The 13,592-nt window shown below is 31.2% G+C and overlaps 1 protein-coding gene across 8 annotated transcripts in view; it reads right to left on the bottom strand.

The window, feature by feature from the left end:
• Positions 1-13,592, bottom strand: part of LRRC7 (leucine rich repeat containing 7) — a 440,527-nt gene that overhangs the window by 197,819 nt on the left and 229,116 nt on the right. The gene's annotated exons all lie outside the window — the stretch shown is intronic.

Below are 13,592 nucleotides of genomic sequence, written 5' to 3'. Positions count from 1 at the left end.
TAGGCATAAAACATGCTATTATATTTACCATCAAGTAATAAAATAATAAAGAACACTGAATACTTGACTTTAAAAGTATTATAAAATACATCAATATTAGCAAATAACCAAAAATATACAAATCTTCATTATCCATTGTGTGAACAAAATATAATTTGAAAAATTTTATTGTTTCTATAAATAATCACATCTTTATTCAGTCACATTAAAAATACATATGTCTATTCAAGGTTTTGATTAATTAAACTTTGAGTTGAATAAGTTTAGCAGATTTCAGTATGAGAATATGAGACACGTGATATCTGACTGGAGTGTGGTCGGTGGTATACGGCGGTCCACATACTATACTGCCTTTATTACAGTTATGCTGTATGTGTATCACTAGGACTCTGGGTTCAAGTTAAAATATTCATTCTGTGAAAACAAATGACATTTTTTTTCATTTATTCAACAATTATTGATCAATTGTTTAGTGTAAGGCAGAATGCCAGGTATTGAGGAAGTTACTATGATAAATAAGATAAAAGACTCAGAGGAGCTAGAGGTCAGATAACATAGAAAGTGCAAAATGGGCACTTGTGCCATGGTAATTTAGTGCAAATATCTTATGACTCATGTTTTAGTGGGCCAGAGCTGGTGATTCTAACATCAGAACTTTGGCTTCCTGAGCAGTTGTTATCTGGATCTTGCTGTGTAACTGCCACCGTGAGGTACAGCAGACAAAACAAGAGCAGAACTGGTAAACTTGGAACCCAGAGGCTTTCTTAAAATTCCCAAGTCAAAGAATGTAGGGAAAAGAGAACATCAGGAGAAAATTTCTAGCCTGGGGATACTGATGTAGCCTGCATGGGTATGCCCTGCTTCTCTCTGATTTTTTTTTTTTAAAACCCTAAATAAGACTATTGTATTTGAGTTCCTCTGAGAAGCTTCTTTTGGCTTTATTTTTGTTCCCTCCCTCTGTAAGCTTAAGAATCACTTCCATTTATAATGCATCGACTATGTGAAACATTGTTAGCTATTATACATATATATATAAAAATATTATTTATAATGCCTAAAATCATGATAGAAGAACTGAAGTTCCAAGAGGCTAAATCACTTGCTCTAAAGCACACAGGTACTTTAGTATCTGTGAAAAAAATTTAAATTCGTATTTGTCCATTCTAAAGCCCAAGCCCTCTCCACTTGGCCCTGAAGTTTTCCCTGCTCCTAATGTAGAAAGAGGACCATAGTTTGAGTTAGGAATAAAGAGTATAGATTTTACTTTGTAAATTTAAAATAATATATTACTACTCTATGGCTATGCCAACCTGAACAAGCCAGATCTCTGGACTGATCTTGGAAGCTAAGCAGAGTCAGGCCTGGTTAGTACTTGGATGGGAGACCACCTAGGAAGACCAGGTGCTGTAGGTGTAAAAAATAAAAAAATATTAAAAAAATAAGAGATTGTAAGCTGACAAAGTCCTTTTAATCTGTGAGGTCAACCAAGGATTGCCTTGGCTTAAAAAAAAATAGTATATCACTAATAGAAGTTTTTATTTTTTAAAATACTGGTATATTTTGGAAATTTGCCTTGGATTTTAAAGGATTTTTTATTTTTCTATAGAACTGTTGGAACAGCTTTTTTTTCCCAGAGCAATATTTATTTTTTATTACATACTTTTCCAGCAATACTTTATTCTGCATGAAATTGATAAAGATTTCTGGAATCCCACTGCATCAGGTCACCCTAAATATGATAGTTAGAAAAGAGTCTGTGATACGCTCAAAAATTAACATTTCCATGTCATCCAAAAAAGTAATATTTCTGTTTCATCTTATTTGTTTAGTAATCCCAGAGGGAAAATTGGTGTGCATTTTTTGTTTGAAAATACAGATGAAAAAAGGGATCAAAAACAATGGAAACATTTTAGGGAAATTAATTGTTCTTCTTTCAATTATATCCAATGTCTCAACTAAAAACAAGCCAGAGTTAAAACAGAACGATAGTGATTTATTTATTTAATACTTGTTTTGCAGGTAGAATACTAATAGTGAACAAAATTAGTTTATTTAATGGGATTTTGTATCATCTATTCAAAAATCTTATAAATGGAAGATATGCTAGATTTTATAAGGGAGTAAATTTTACTTATGAACTAATATTAAATATTAATCATGTTTCATTAAAAATATACAAAATATTATGCCGATTACTAAATTACAACTGAAGCAAGAATTTCAAGTTTCTCATTTTACTACAAAAGGTAATAGCTATCCACTACCCAAATCAACTGAGTTGGTATTTTTTTCATCTATTTCCTCCTACAATTTACTGAATTTCACGTCTGCCTTCATTTTGGATTAGACTCTTTGAACATACTTTTTTCTATGACAGTCTGAATAGTTAGTTTAAATGCAAAATTTTCTATCAGAAACTATATCTAAAAGAAAAAAAATAAAAGGTGCTAATTTCTTACTGATAACTCAGGTAGAACAGAATTCAATTGAAACATGGATTATTTTACAATTTCAGATAGATAACAAACCACCAAATACTGTGTATCACCTATTAGGGTTTTCTTTTCTTTTCTTTTCTTTTCTTTTCCTGATAGCAGTCTCATCAGGACAATGTATAGAAGTTGCACTTGGTTATCAGGAAAGATTTAAAGATTTTGTAAAAATTTCCAAGAACAATGTATTTAGTAAGCTATGGAAAATTTTGTAAAAGACATTTATAGCAAATTATAACTGCATTATGGATATTTGGATATGAAGCATTTTAAATGGCTTGCTTCCCAAGCAACTACTTTTGGCAGTCTAGAAGAGGCCATATTATACTACACCTTCATCATTACATTCTTTAGAACACATTTTTATTTTACATAATGCTATGGAAATGTGTTCTATATTACTAAAAGTGTCCATTTGAGCCATATCTTTATATTGCTATCATTTTAAAAAACAAAAGATAGCAACACCTATTTGACATCTGTGTATTCTCTTCAAGGCTAACAAAGAGTGGAATGGCTAAAACGTATAGTGAAATAAGAAGAAAGAAAAACCATGTGCATTATGCTTGAGTTAATTGTTTAATAATCAAGAACCAGCTGCAGTGGACAAATTATTTAGTGAGAAAATATCACAGAGCTTAACCTCCTATTCGTTTCTGCTCTTTATAATCAATCAAGTATTCATCAGGTGCTCACCAAGTGCTTGGCATTTTTCTAAGCAATAAAGCACTTCCTTTTATACCAACCACCTGCCTTCCTTTTAGCAAATGTTCTTTAGGAAACTTTCTTATGCTCCACATTGTTGACAGTATAAAGGTAAATAAATAAGAGATAGTTCTTTATTTTAAAAGTTTACATTCTTCTTGGGGATATACTCAGAAAAAATATAATATAATGTGATAAAGGCTATCATAGAGGAATGTACAAAATGCTATGGTAGCAAAGAATAAGGAATAATTACTCGTTCCTTAAATGTCAGGAGACACTTTATAGAGAAAGTTGCATTCCAATTGTACTTTTAAGATTCATAGTACATCAAAAAGGAAAGGGAAATGAAACATTTCTTTTTGACCCTTTCATATTCCTAGTTACCTCCATCCAACTTAGAGTTTTTAGTCCCAGATCTGAGGCACTCTTCTGTAAACAGCCTAAGTTTCCTTGAACCTCTCCTCCTCTATATGGCATGCCTGTCAAAACCCAGCCAGCTATCTCCTTCTATGCCTGCAGCAAAGTATTTGACTTTCTGAGGAAGGACATTCAATGTTGATGAATGAATTTCTTTTAAATATATGAACTTGAATTTCAAATGAGCAGTCAATACTGCTAGATGATTCTATAACATTACCCTAATACATTCACCTTTCATTCTCTAAGAGAACTCTCTCACACTTTCTCACGTCTCCTCAAAACTCCAGCATTCCCTACTCTCTCTTGAGTGATGATTCTTCTTAATGTTTCATAGAGAAAATCAAAGTACTTAGTTGAGAATATCTTTATCTTTCCATTCCCAGGCCACCAATTTATATTTATTTTCTTTAGGATTTTTCCATTTTAGAAGGATCCTTGCTTCCATGGTCAGCTCCTCTACTTACGCTCTGTATCCGATCCCCTCATCTCCTCAAGATTTGGTCTTGTAATTACTTCCATTCTCTCCTGCATCATTAATTCATCTGTTTCTACTGGATCATTCCCAACAGCTTGCAAATATGCTTTAACATCATGGATCTTAGATTCTTAATTCTTTCCATGGCACTGTACCTTCATCCAGTTACTGCTACATTTTCATAGTTCCATTCTGCAACTAAACTTTGTGAAGGAGTTGTCTGTACTTGTTATCTCCTTTTGCTAATCTCCACTCTCTCTGCAATCACTTCAATGAGGCCCTATGTAATGCATCACTGAAATAGCTCTCATCAAGCTCATGTCAGTGACCTATATCTTGCTAATGTCCATGCTCAGTTTTCTGTCCCCATATTATCTGACTAAATGTAAATGCCACTTTTTCACAAAGGTCTTCCCTGACTAGCTTAGCCAGAAACCAAACCAAACAAAAACAACAACAACAACAAAAAACTAAGAATCAATGAATTAAACCAAAAACCCAAACCCACTTTCCATATCATCCTGTTTTCTTTATAGCAATTAGCTATCTATCCACTTACTTGTTTATATGTTTATTATCTACCTCTATCCACCAAGCTTTGAAGAATAAAGAATCTCTATCGTTCATTGTCATATCCCTTTAGCACCGAGAATAGTGTCTGACACATGTTCGACACACATTCAATTAGTTATTTTTTAATTAATGTTTTTAAAAGCAACTTGTATGTGATATAAAGTCACATGAACTAAGAACTTATCAGTAAGGGTACAAAGGCACAAATCTGCAAGTCAAATTTAGGAAAGTTAGTGGAAAGTGGTTGTAGGGAAGGTAGGGGTCACAATGAGGTCTTAAATGCCATGTCTAATAGTTTGGATGCTATTGTATAAGGTATGGGAAGCCAAGGTTTTTAATTTTATATTGTCTCTTAAGTAGAGCTGTTAGGTATGAAATCTTCATTTTATAAAACTAAAGTATATAAGTATATTTTAAAAAGGATATTCTTTTAGTTGGATATAATAATTAAAGAAATGCCCTTTAAGATTCTTTTAAGTATCAGAAATGATTTTTTCTTTTTCTTTTGGAAATTGCATGAAACATTTAATTGAAGGCAAGTTTTTGCTTTAAAAAATCTATTTAATTTATAAATGTTTTACTACAATTAGAAGAGTCAATACACTTAATAACAATTTAATAGCATTAAAAGACACAAAGTCATTTATCTAAACTGCCACTTAACACATTCTTCTTAACAGAGAACATGTTATTCTTACTTTTTGACCAATTCATGCAACATAATATTTTCAATCTACTTTTTTAGAACAAACATAAGTTTAAACAGCTAATACTTGGAAAGAGTCTCAACATTTTAATCTAATTAATTTTTATTTCTAATCTTATTAAATTATAAGGTATTTACTTTAAAACTAGAATATATTGTTATAATGTACTAAATATTAACAAAAGCCATTTTAACATATGTTTAAAAGCTCAAAGAGAAAATGAATAGAAATACAATGTAGTTAGATAAAGGTTTGGGATCCTTCTGAGCATAAATGATGGAAAACTAAACATAATGGATTAAGAAGTTTGGCAGGGGAGAAATCATAATTTTTAAAAGCCATGGAAGGACAAACTAAAATTCCGTATTACTAAAAGGAAATATAAATCCAAAGAAATTAATGTCACAAAGTTAATATCTTATGTGAATTTTTATTTTAAATATTGCTCAGGAACTGATGCTAAATGTCACAGAAACTGTGGAAAACTATAACAACTTAGAAATATTCCCCTTGAGTCTGTTCAACAGAAAAAGCAAGCCTTTTTAGAATGTATTTTGCATATCGAAAGACCTGAATTAACCTTGACTTGAGTAGAGACAGAAGTGGAGGCACAAAGAAAGTAGAAAGTCTAAGGAGGATTAGATACATTTCTTTTGTTTTAGTGTGTGTTATTGAGCCAACTATCAAAAATAATGTAGTTTGTTGTCTACTCATCGAGTCCTTTTTAAAAACTCAAAACATGGTTAGAAGAGACTCTTTTTAAATGCTAGAATAAAATCTATTTCCTGAAGTTCCGTTTTATTCTGCACTTAAAATACAGCTGCTCCTGATAAACCCATTGCAAATTAACAATATCGTTAAGTTGAAAATGTATTTAATATACCTAAATTACTAAACATCATAGCTTAACCTAGCCTGCGTTAAATATGTCCAGAACACTTACATTAGCCTACAGTTGGGCAAAATCATCTCGCTGTCACTGCCAAGCATCACAAGAGATTATTGTACTGCACATTGCTAGCCCAAGAAAAGATCACAATTTATATATGGTTTCTACTGAATATGTACGGCTTTTGCACCATCGTAAAGTCAAACCATCTTAAGTGGGCAACCATCTATATTATAGAATGGCTCTAGTGAAAATCAATTCAGATTTCACAGTCAAACCATAATAAGAAAACTTTGCTTTGAAAAACTCCAACAGATTTTTGAAGCTACTCTGAATGCAGAACCTATGACTAATTTCATAGCGAAAGCGATGGCAAAATGAAGGGATAATTAGAAGATTTTTGGATAGAAAAAAGAAGGTTCCAAGAAAGATATGTGGAGGTACAAAGGTGTATTGTATATTGGATGCAGCAGAAAAGCCCTGCGGGATGGCGAATGTTGGCAGGTAAAGACACTAGAAATGCTGGCTCAAAGCTATGAAGGGTATTGATATGTTTGCCTTCTGAAAGCTGTGAGCAGTTCTTGTGAGCTTTTAAATTGACATATGGTATAGTGTACTCTAATAAGAAAGCTCCAACAATGGTAAGAAGATGGATTCCAGTGGGGGAAAAGAGAGGGAGAGGAAATACTGGAGGCTAACGCAGAAAACAGTAAGGAACTCAAATAAGTCAGTGACAGAGGAATGCTTAGATGGGACATAAGTTGATGGTGGGTGGATACGGGGTGGTAAGAGAGGAAAAGAGAATTATGATTTCTAATTTCTGTGATTAAGTGGTTGGTGCTATTGTTAGGAAGTTATAATAAGAGGCTGGAGATGTCTATTTGGTTTGGTTTGGTTTGGTTTGGTTTTCAGTGGAGTGATGTGTCGGGGAGAAAGATGAAAATGATTTCAGTTTTGATATGTGGTGAATATTCCATTTAAGATCTGGCTATTAGAATGCAAAATTGGAAATCAGGTAAATGTTTGCAATTCACCACCAGAAAAGTAATGTCTGAGACCTCAGGTATAGATCTAGTAACTAAGTCCTTTGTGTCTTTGTGTATTTTTCTGGCCCAAGACCGAGACCAAAATCAATACTATTATGATGATCAGAACATATCTTTAGTAAAGATACTACATTAATCCATCAAGGGGAGAACATTCATCCATATTAAGTTATTTAAATTTGCAAAGCTTCAGTAAATATATAAATCCACTTTTATAAATAAAAGTACATGAAGTCACAAATGATGAATTTATTTCTTCTGGTGCTTGTTGAGAGTTTCTGTGTATTTATTTTATTGTATCTTAGTCCAGTTTACCCAAAAAAACTACCAATTTTAAAAAGAAAAAAACACTCTCAAAAAATTGATAAGTAGATATTTAAAGTTTTAGTATACATTATTGAGGATGAGAGACAATCATTTATGAGTTCTCATTACAGTACTGCTTGATATTAAGAAAAGAAAAATACTATCGCATATTATTTTTAAGCCTTTATTATAAAAATACTAAAAACCTCCACCATTCTGTTTCAATAAAGAGATTTTTATGAAAATGAAAAAAAGTCAATATCTTTGCCAATCTCATGCCAATCTTTTCTTGCACACACTCAAGTTTTCTAAGTGCCAGAGTACACTACTTTTGTTTAAACAATTCCCTGATCCTAAATGGTCACAAGACACATTTTCATCAACTACGACCCAAAATATAGTTTACAGTTTAAAGAAGGTAATGACTACCCAGTATTCTTTAAAAATAATGGCTCTGAAGTTCAAAGAGGTTACATAATTCATAAATAAGTGGCAAAGGCCTGAATACAAAAGGAAGTTGCTCTGGCTACAAAGTATATATCCATTCAAGTGTATTATAACTCTTCTCATATGAAACAGGACTAAGTACAGGCTAAAAGCCTTGAGATCTAATGAAACTGAAGCCACAGAACCCTCAAAGTCACTATTATATCAGGCAGTTTTCATCTTTTGGTAAATTTAATCATGAGGGATCAGCATGGCAACTGATTTAAGCAGCCTGAAAGAGGAATCTGATCTAATGGTTTTATTTGGCTTTTGTTTGCTCTCCTTAGTTCTACACTGGACTTGACACAACCTGAGCTAACCATATATTCTTAATTCTTTTACGTTGAGCACAGGCTAAAAAGAATACAATTATTTCACAAGACAGAGAAAAGCTATTGTCTTCCATTTTGTGAATTGTTGGAAGGTGTATGTTTGTTTGATGTTTTCAAAGGAACTCTAATAATTACATTGTTATGATGCATTATAATTTATAGAATGCTTTTAAATCTAGAATATTATAATTATCACTTATTTCATTTGAATTTAAAGTATAAGACCAGGTGAGAATGAGTAAACAAAATACCCAGTTCTAAATGCAATTCTCTATGACAAAGAAGCCACTAATATGGTTACCCTTGGTTAGCTAGCTTTTTGTATGGTTACTTTTGATAAAGAGAACCCAGAATAGGATGGTACCATGGGTTTAGCAAAACACTATGCCTTATAAATTTATATACATTGGTAAAAGCATAGGGAATATGATTATAAAGACATATTGTATCCAATTATGTATTACAGTCACTAAAATAGAGTTAATAGAAACATCAAAAAGCCATTCTGTAAGCTGTGCCTGACGATGGAATTTTTTGTTACAATAGCACCAATAAACCTATTGATGTATTTTTTTGAAGTAGCTAGTACAGTAATACCAAGTAAGATAAATTCATTAATAGGATCACTGAAATGAGAATATAAAATGACTTAATCATACATGTCCAGTTCAGAATACACATTATTTTATGAATTTTTCTTCATTAGGCTGACAATGATAACTAGTAGTAAAATAGATAATCAAGGAAGAAAGTTTCACAAAGTAAAACATGACTAGTACATTACAGTTTTTGAAGTCTGCTTATAATCTTATTTAAAAAGAATAAATGAACTTATATGAAAATTAAAAATATTATTTGCAAATGAATAGAAATTTGAGTGATAAATATAATATGTAGTATTTATTGCAATTGAGGTAGCAAAAAATAAATCCCTAATACATATATCATTCACACATGAAGAACTTTTATCATTGAAATGCTCATTTTTATAGTTAAACTTTTTACTACGTAAATGCAAACTCTCCACTTGCCTTCTATACCTAAGAAATGAAACTACATTTCTCCATGTGATATTGTTCATTTCTTTACTTTAAAGAATTTGTTTGAAAATTACTTTTCAAAATAAGTTTTTAGGTAGAAACAATCATAAAAGTATAAAAAGTTTCGAAGTACTATACAAATAACTTCTCTGAACTACTTGAGAGTACGCTGTAAACCTAGTGTCCTATCATTTCCAAATACTTTAGTATGTATAAACTACAAAAAAGAACCCACAAAACCAAAATGCAACTCTCTAGATTAAGATATTAACATCGATACATTGCTACCATCCAATCCTCAAACTTTGTGCAAGTTTTGCCTTGCATAAATCCTATAGAGTTTCTGAATTATTTTAGTTATACCATCCCTTTAGTTTTCTTCAGCCTGCAACAACCCCTGTGTATTCTTGACTTTCATGATCTAATGTCTCTCATTAATAGTGCTTTCATGTAATTCTGCTTTTAATTTATATTTATAATTCGAGGGAATATTTTTTCTTAGAGTATGTCCAGATAAAGTATAATGCTTTGACACCTCTGTGAATACATGTGTGTTATGTTTGGGTTTTCAGGCATTCACAGAGGGGAAATCCTATAGAGTTTCTGAATCTTTGTTTTCAGGGACACATCACTAAATAAAAACATCAACAGCTAAAGAACAAAAAAATGTATAATGGATACACAATTTGCTAGTTTTTAGCATACCTAGTTTAGTAGTTTCAGAGTATCATTCATGCTTGTACTTGGGAAAATTTTTCTTTGAATTATTCCTTAATGATTTTTCTTTTTTTTTATGGAGAGTTCGAAAAATGATAGTGAAATATAATCCTATTACTGAACCAAAATATATTTTGCTCAATAAAATATTCTTTTGAGCAAACATCCTAGAAATATTTATATAATTAAAATTATCCATTTGATAAATTTAGTCCTTTAAAATTGAAATTGGTGATTTTTTATGATATTTTAGGTATTTTGATGTGGCCTATTTTGCATAAAAAGTCAAATAATTTACTTATAGGTGAAAATAAAAATGTGAAAACTCACAATGGGCCTATGAATATATTGGAATAGATACAATTGAAATTTTGGAATTAATACTTTTCTAGATTCAGTAGTTTTTTTCAGCTTCTCAGAGGGGTACATGATCCAAAATCAAATCTGTAATCTCCACTCTGAATCTCTTGTTCCAACAACTCTTAAAAGATCCTTATTCACCAGGTTCATTCAATTTTTCATTTGATTTTGGTCTTCAAAGTTTACTCTATTTCTTAATATTGGCCCAGCAATTCTACTGGAACATGTCTGAAATATTCCTCTTAGTGATAGCAGATTGGAGAATCACACTTTGTGCCTTCCTTGTCCACCAAGCAGGCAGGGCAAATGTAAACATTAATATTAGCTTAAATTGTGTTTTCTTTTCTTCATATTACTTTATATTTTCAAGATTATTACAGAAACATTTACATAAACTTGTAATTTAGCTCAGGTTAAAACAAAGTTAATCATAGTCACAATCTATTATTAATGGATGGACCATATTTTAATAAGGTATCAGAAAATACTCATGAATATGGAAAATTTTTTATTTAAAGATAAAACACACTATTGTTACTAACCTTGAATATGTTGTTACATTAATCCATGGAATTGGTTCCTAAATGTCATTTAAAAAAATTGTTCTTATCTCTTCATATTTATCTTGAGATATATCATGTTTCTTGATTAAATGTATCACATTTTAATGACGAAAGGAAATAAATAAGTTATACTACTTTTGCATTTTTTAGTTGTTATAAATATTAATTTTCTTAATTTAAAATTACTTTCCTCCCTTCTCATGACTTAGCTATTATGTGTAACTTGAAACAAATGTGTGCGTGTATGTGTGTGTGTGGATGTGTGTGCATAAGTTCAAAATTCAAGGCTCAGCTATCAGTCATTGAAAACCCCCAATCATTTATCCTTGTCCTTCTCCATCTGATGCTCGCCAAACACTCATGTGATTACAATATTTGGTATCCTATATAGTTTTCTATGCGAAAAATAATCAACTGACAGAATGCTCAGGATGCATGACAGATGGTTTTCATTTGAATTAATAGATTAGCTTTCTTGTTTATTTATTGAGTGCTCACTATGTGCCAGCATTTTTTTAGGCTCTGGAGATTCAGCAGTGACAAAAAACAAACAAACAAACAACAAAATCTTTTTTAATGGAACTTAGGTTCTCCTGAAGAGATTATCTCTAAGTAAACAGTCAAAATAACTCAGAGAACCATAAGTGCTATGAAGGAAATCAAATGTTAAGAGTGAAATGGTATAATAGCTAAGAGGGAACAATCTAATAACGTGATTAGGGAAAGCCTCTGAGGAGGCAACACCTGAAGAAAATCAAAACATAAGGAAGATCTAGCCATGGAAAGATTTGTGGTAAAAGAATTCTAGACAGAGAAATAGCTAAAAGTATCAAAATAGAACAACTCATTTCTGACTTGCCCTCAAAAACATAATTACGGGAATAATTCTGCTTTGAGAAAAACACTATATCTTGAAATCTAAAGGTTTTTTTTTTTTTTTTTGGTTAGCTGTTTTTTTTTCAGATGTTCAAAGTTGTCAATTATAACTTATAATTGAGACATTGTTTTAGTAATTTAATGTGTAGATGAGAAATTTAATTTTTCCATTCATTCATATATCTAGAGGAATGATCATAATGAAATGATGTCAAAAATTATAATACTAGCTCCTATTTAATAACTGAATTTGTTTTAGAATCTGTACTTATCAAAAATGTCTATCAGTTTACTTAAAGGATATACATTTTAATGTACAGTATATCATATTTCTTACACATTTTTACCTTTTCACAGATTGTCAGGCATATGGGCTATAAGACAGAAAACGAAGAGAAAATCACCGAAGACCCACAAAAGATTTGGAATCTTATTTTATCCCTGAGGAAATCATGACCTATCTCTTCTTGGAGTAATTATTTTAAAACTAAATTGTTTTTACTAAAAGTACATTTCTTTCTTTACTTTCATTGGAAGTGCAAAATAGAGGAGAGCAGAAACTCTCACATATCTCTGTTACAGGTCTAGATTGGTGATCAGAAGATACTATATGTAATACATAAAGAAAACACATAAAAGACAAAACTTCTTTCTGAAAATTCTTTAAAATGTAAAAACTGTAGCAGCTATACAAGTCATACATGCATAACAGTCTACCAAGGAGATCCACTGTCATTTCTACACATCTTTACAATTTTTTTTTAAGCCAAAGATAGTTGAATGCATATTATTTTACTTACTTTAATTCTGTTTGATATTGGGCCACAGTCTCAAAGCATACAGAATACCCACAAACCATTTATGAACACTGTTACTTATTACTCGGAATCATTCACACACCTACTTCATATCAAGTCCATAATATCAATATGGTCAGGCTTTAATTTTTATTTAAATTTACATCTTAAAAATATATATTCAGAGACCTGACAAACTATGTAAAACTATAAAACTAATATAAAACTAATAGTTTTATATTTCATATCAAAATTGTTGCTGGAGAGCAGAGAAGAATGGCTTCTCCTAGATCTAAATGTAAATATTTAGATAAAGGCAACAACTGACCTTTCTGTATGGTTTAGTTTCTACTTAGCCATTTTTTCCACTGTACTTTAAATGTAATATTTAAAGCATTAGGTATGCAAATGGCACTAGCTGTACTAGCTGCTTTTGCAGAAGATTAATACCAAATCAGTAACACTTCCAATCATATTCTCACCTTTGTTTATGTCCCCAACCTGGAAGAGGTGCTTTCCATTATACCTATGCATAATGAATGCTTTGGCTTAGAGAAAGGCTTCTCAAAAGGCAGGGTGTCCAGATACAGCAACATTTTCTTCTTTTCATGTTTTCTCCTTGTCTTCCACTTATGGAGGAAGACTAAATGTTTTATTTCTATGTATATATTATTTCTATGTATATATGTATTTTATCCGTATGTATATTTTATCTCTATGTATCATAAAATTTTTATAAATAATACGATACATTAAATGTATTTGAAGGTATTTTATTGACATATTGGCTGAAAAAATTCAATGC

This window comes from Rousettus aegyptiacus, unplaced genomic scaffold (assembly GCF_014176215.1).
Source record: "Rousettus aegyptiacus isolate mRouAeg1 unplaced genomic scaffold, mRouAeg1.p scaffold_m13_p_1, whole genome shotgun sequence".
NCBI classification, from domain to species: Eukaryota; Metazoa; Chordata; class Mammalia; order Chiroptera; family Pteropodidae; genus Rousettus; species Rousettus aegyptiacus.
This window is presented reverse-complemented; position numbering and strand designations above follow the sequence as displayed.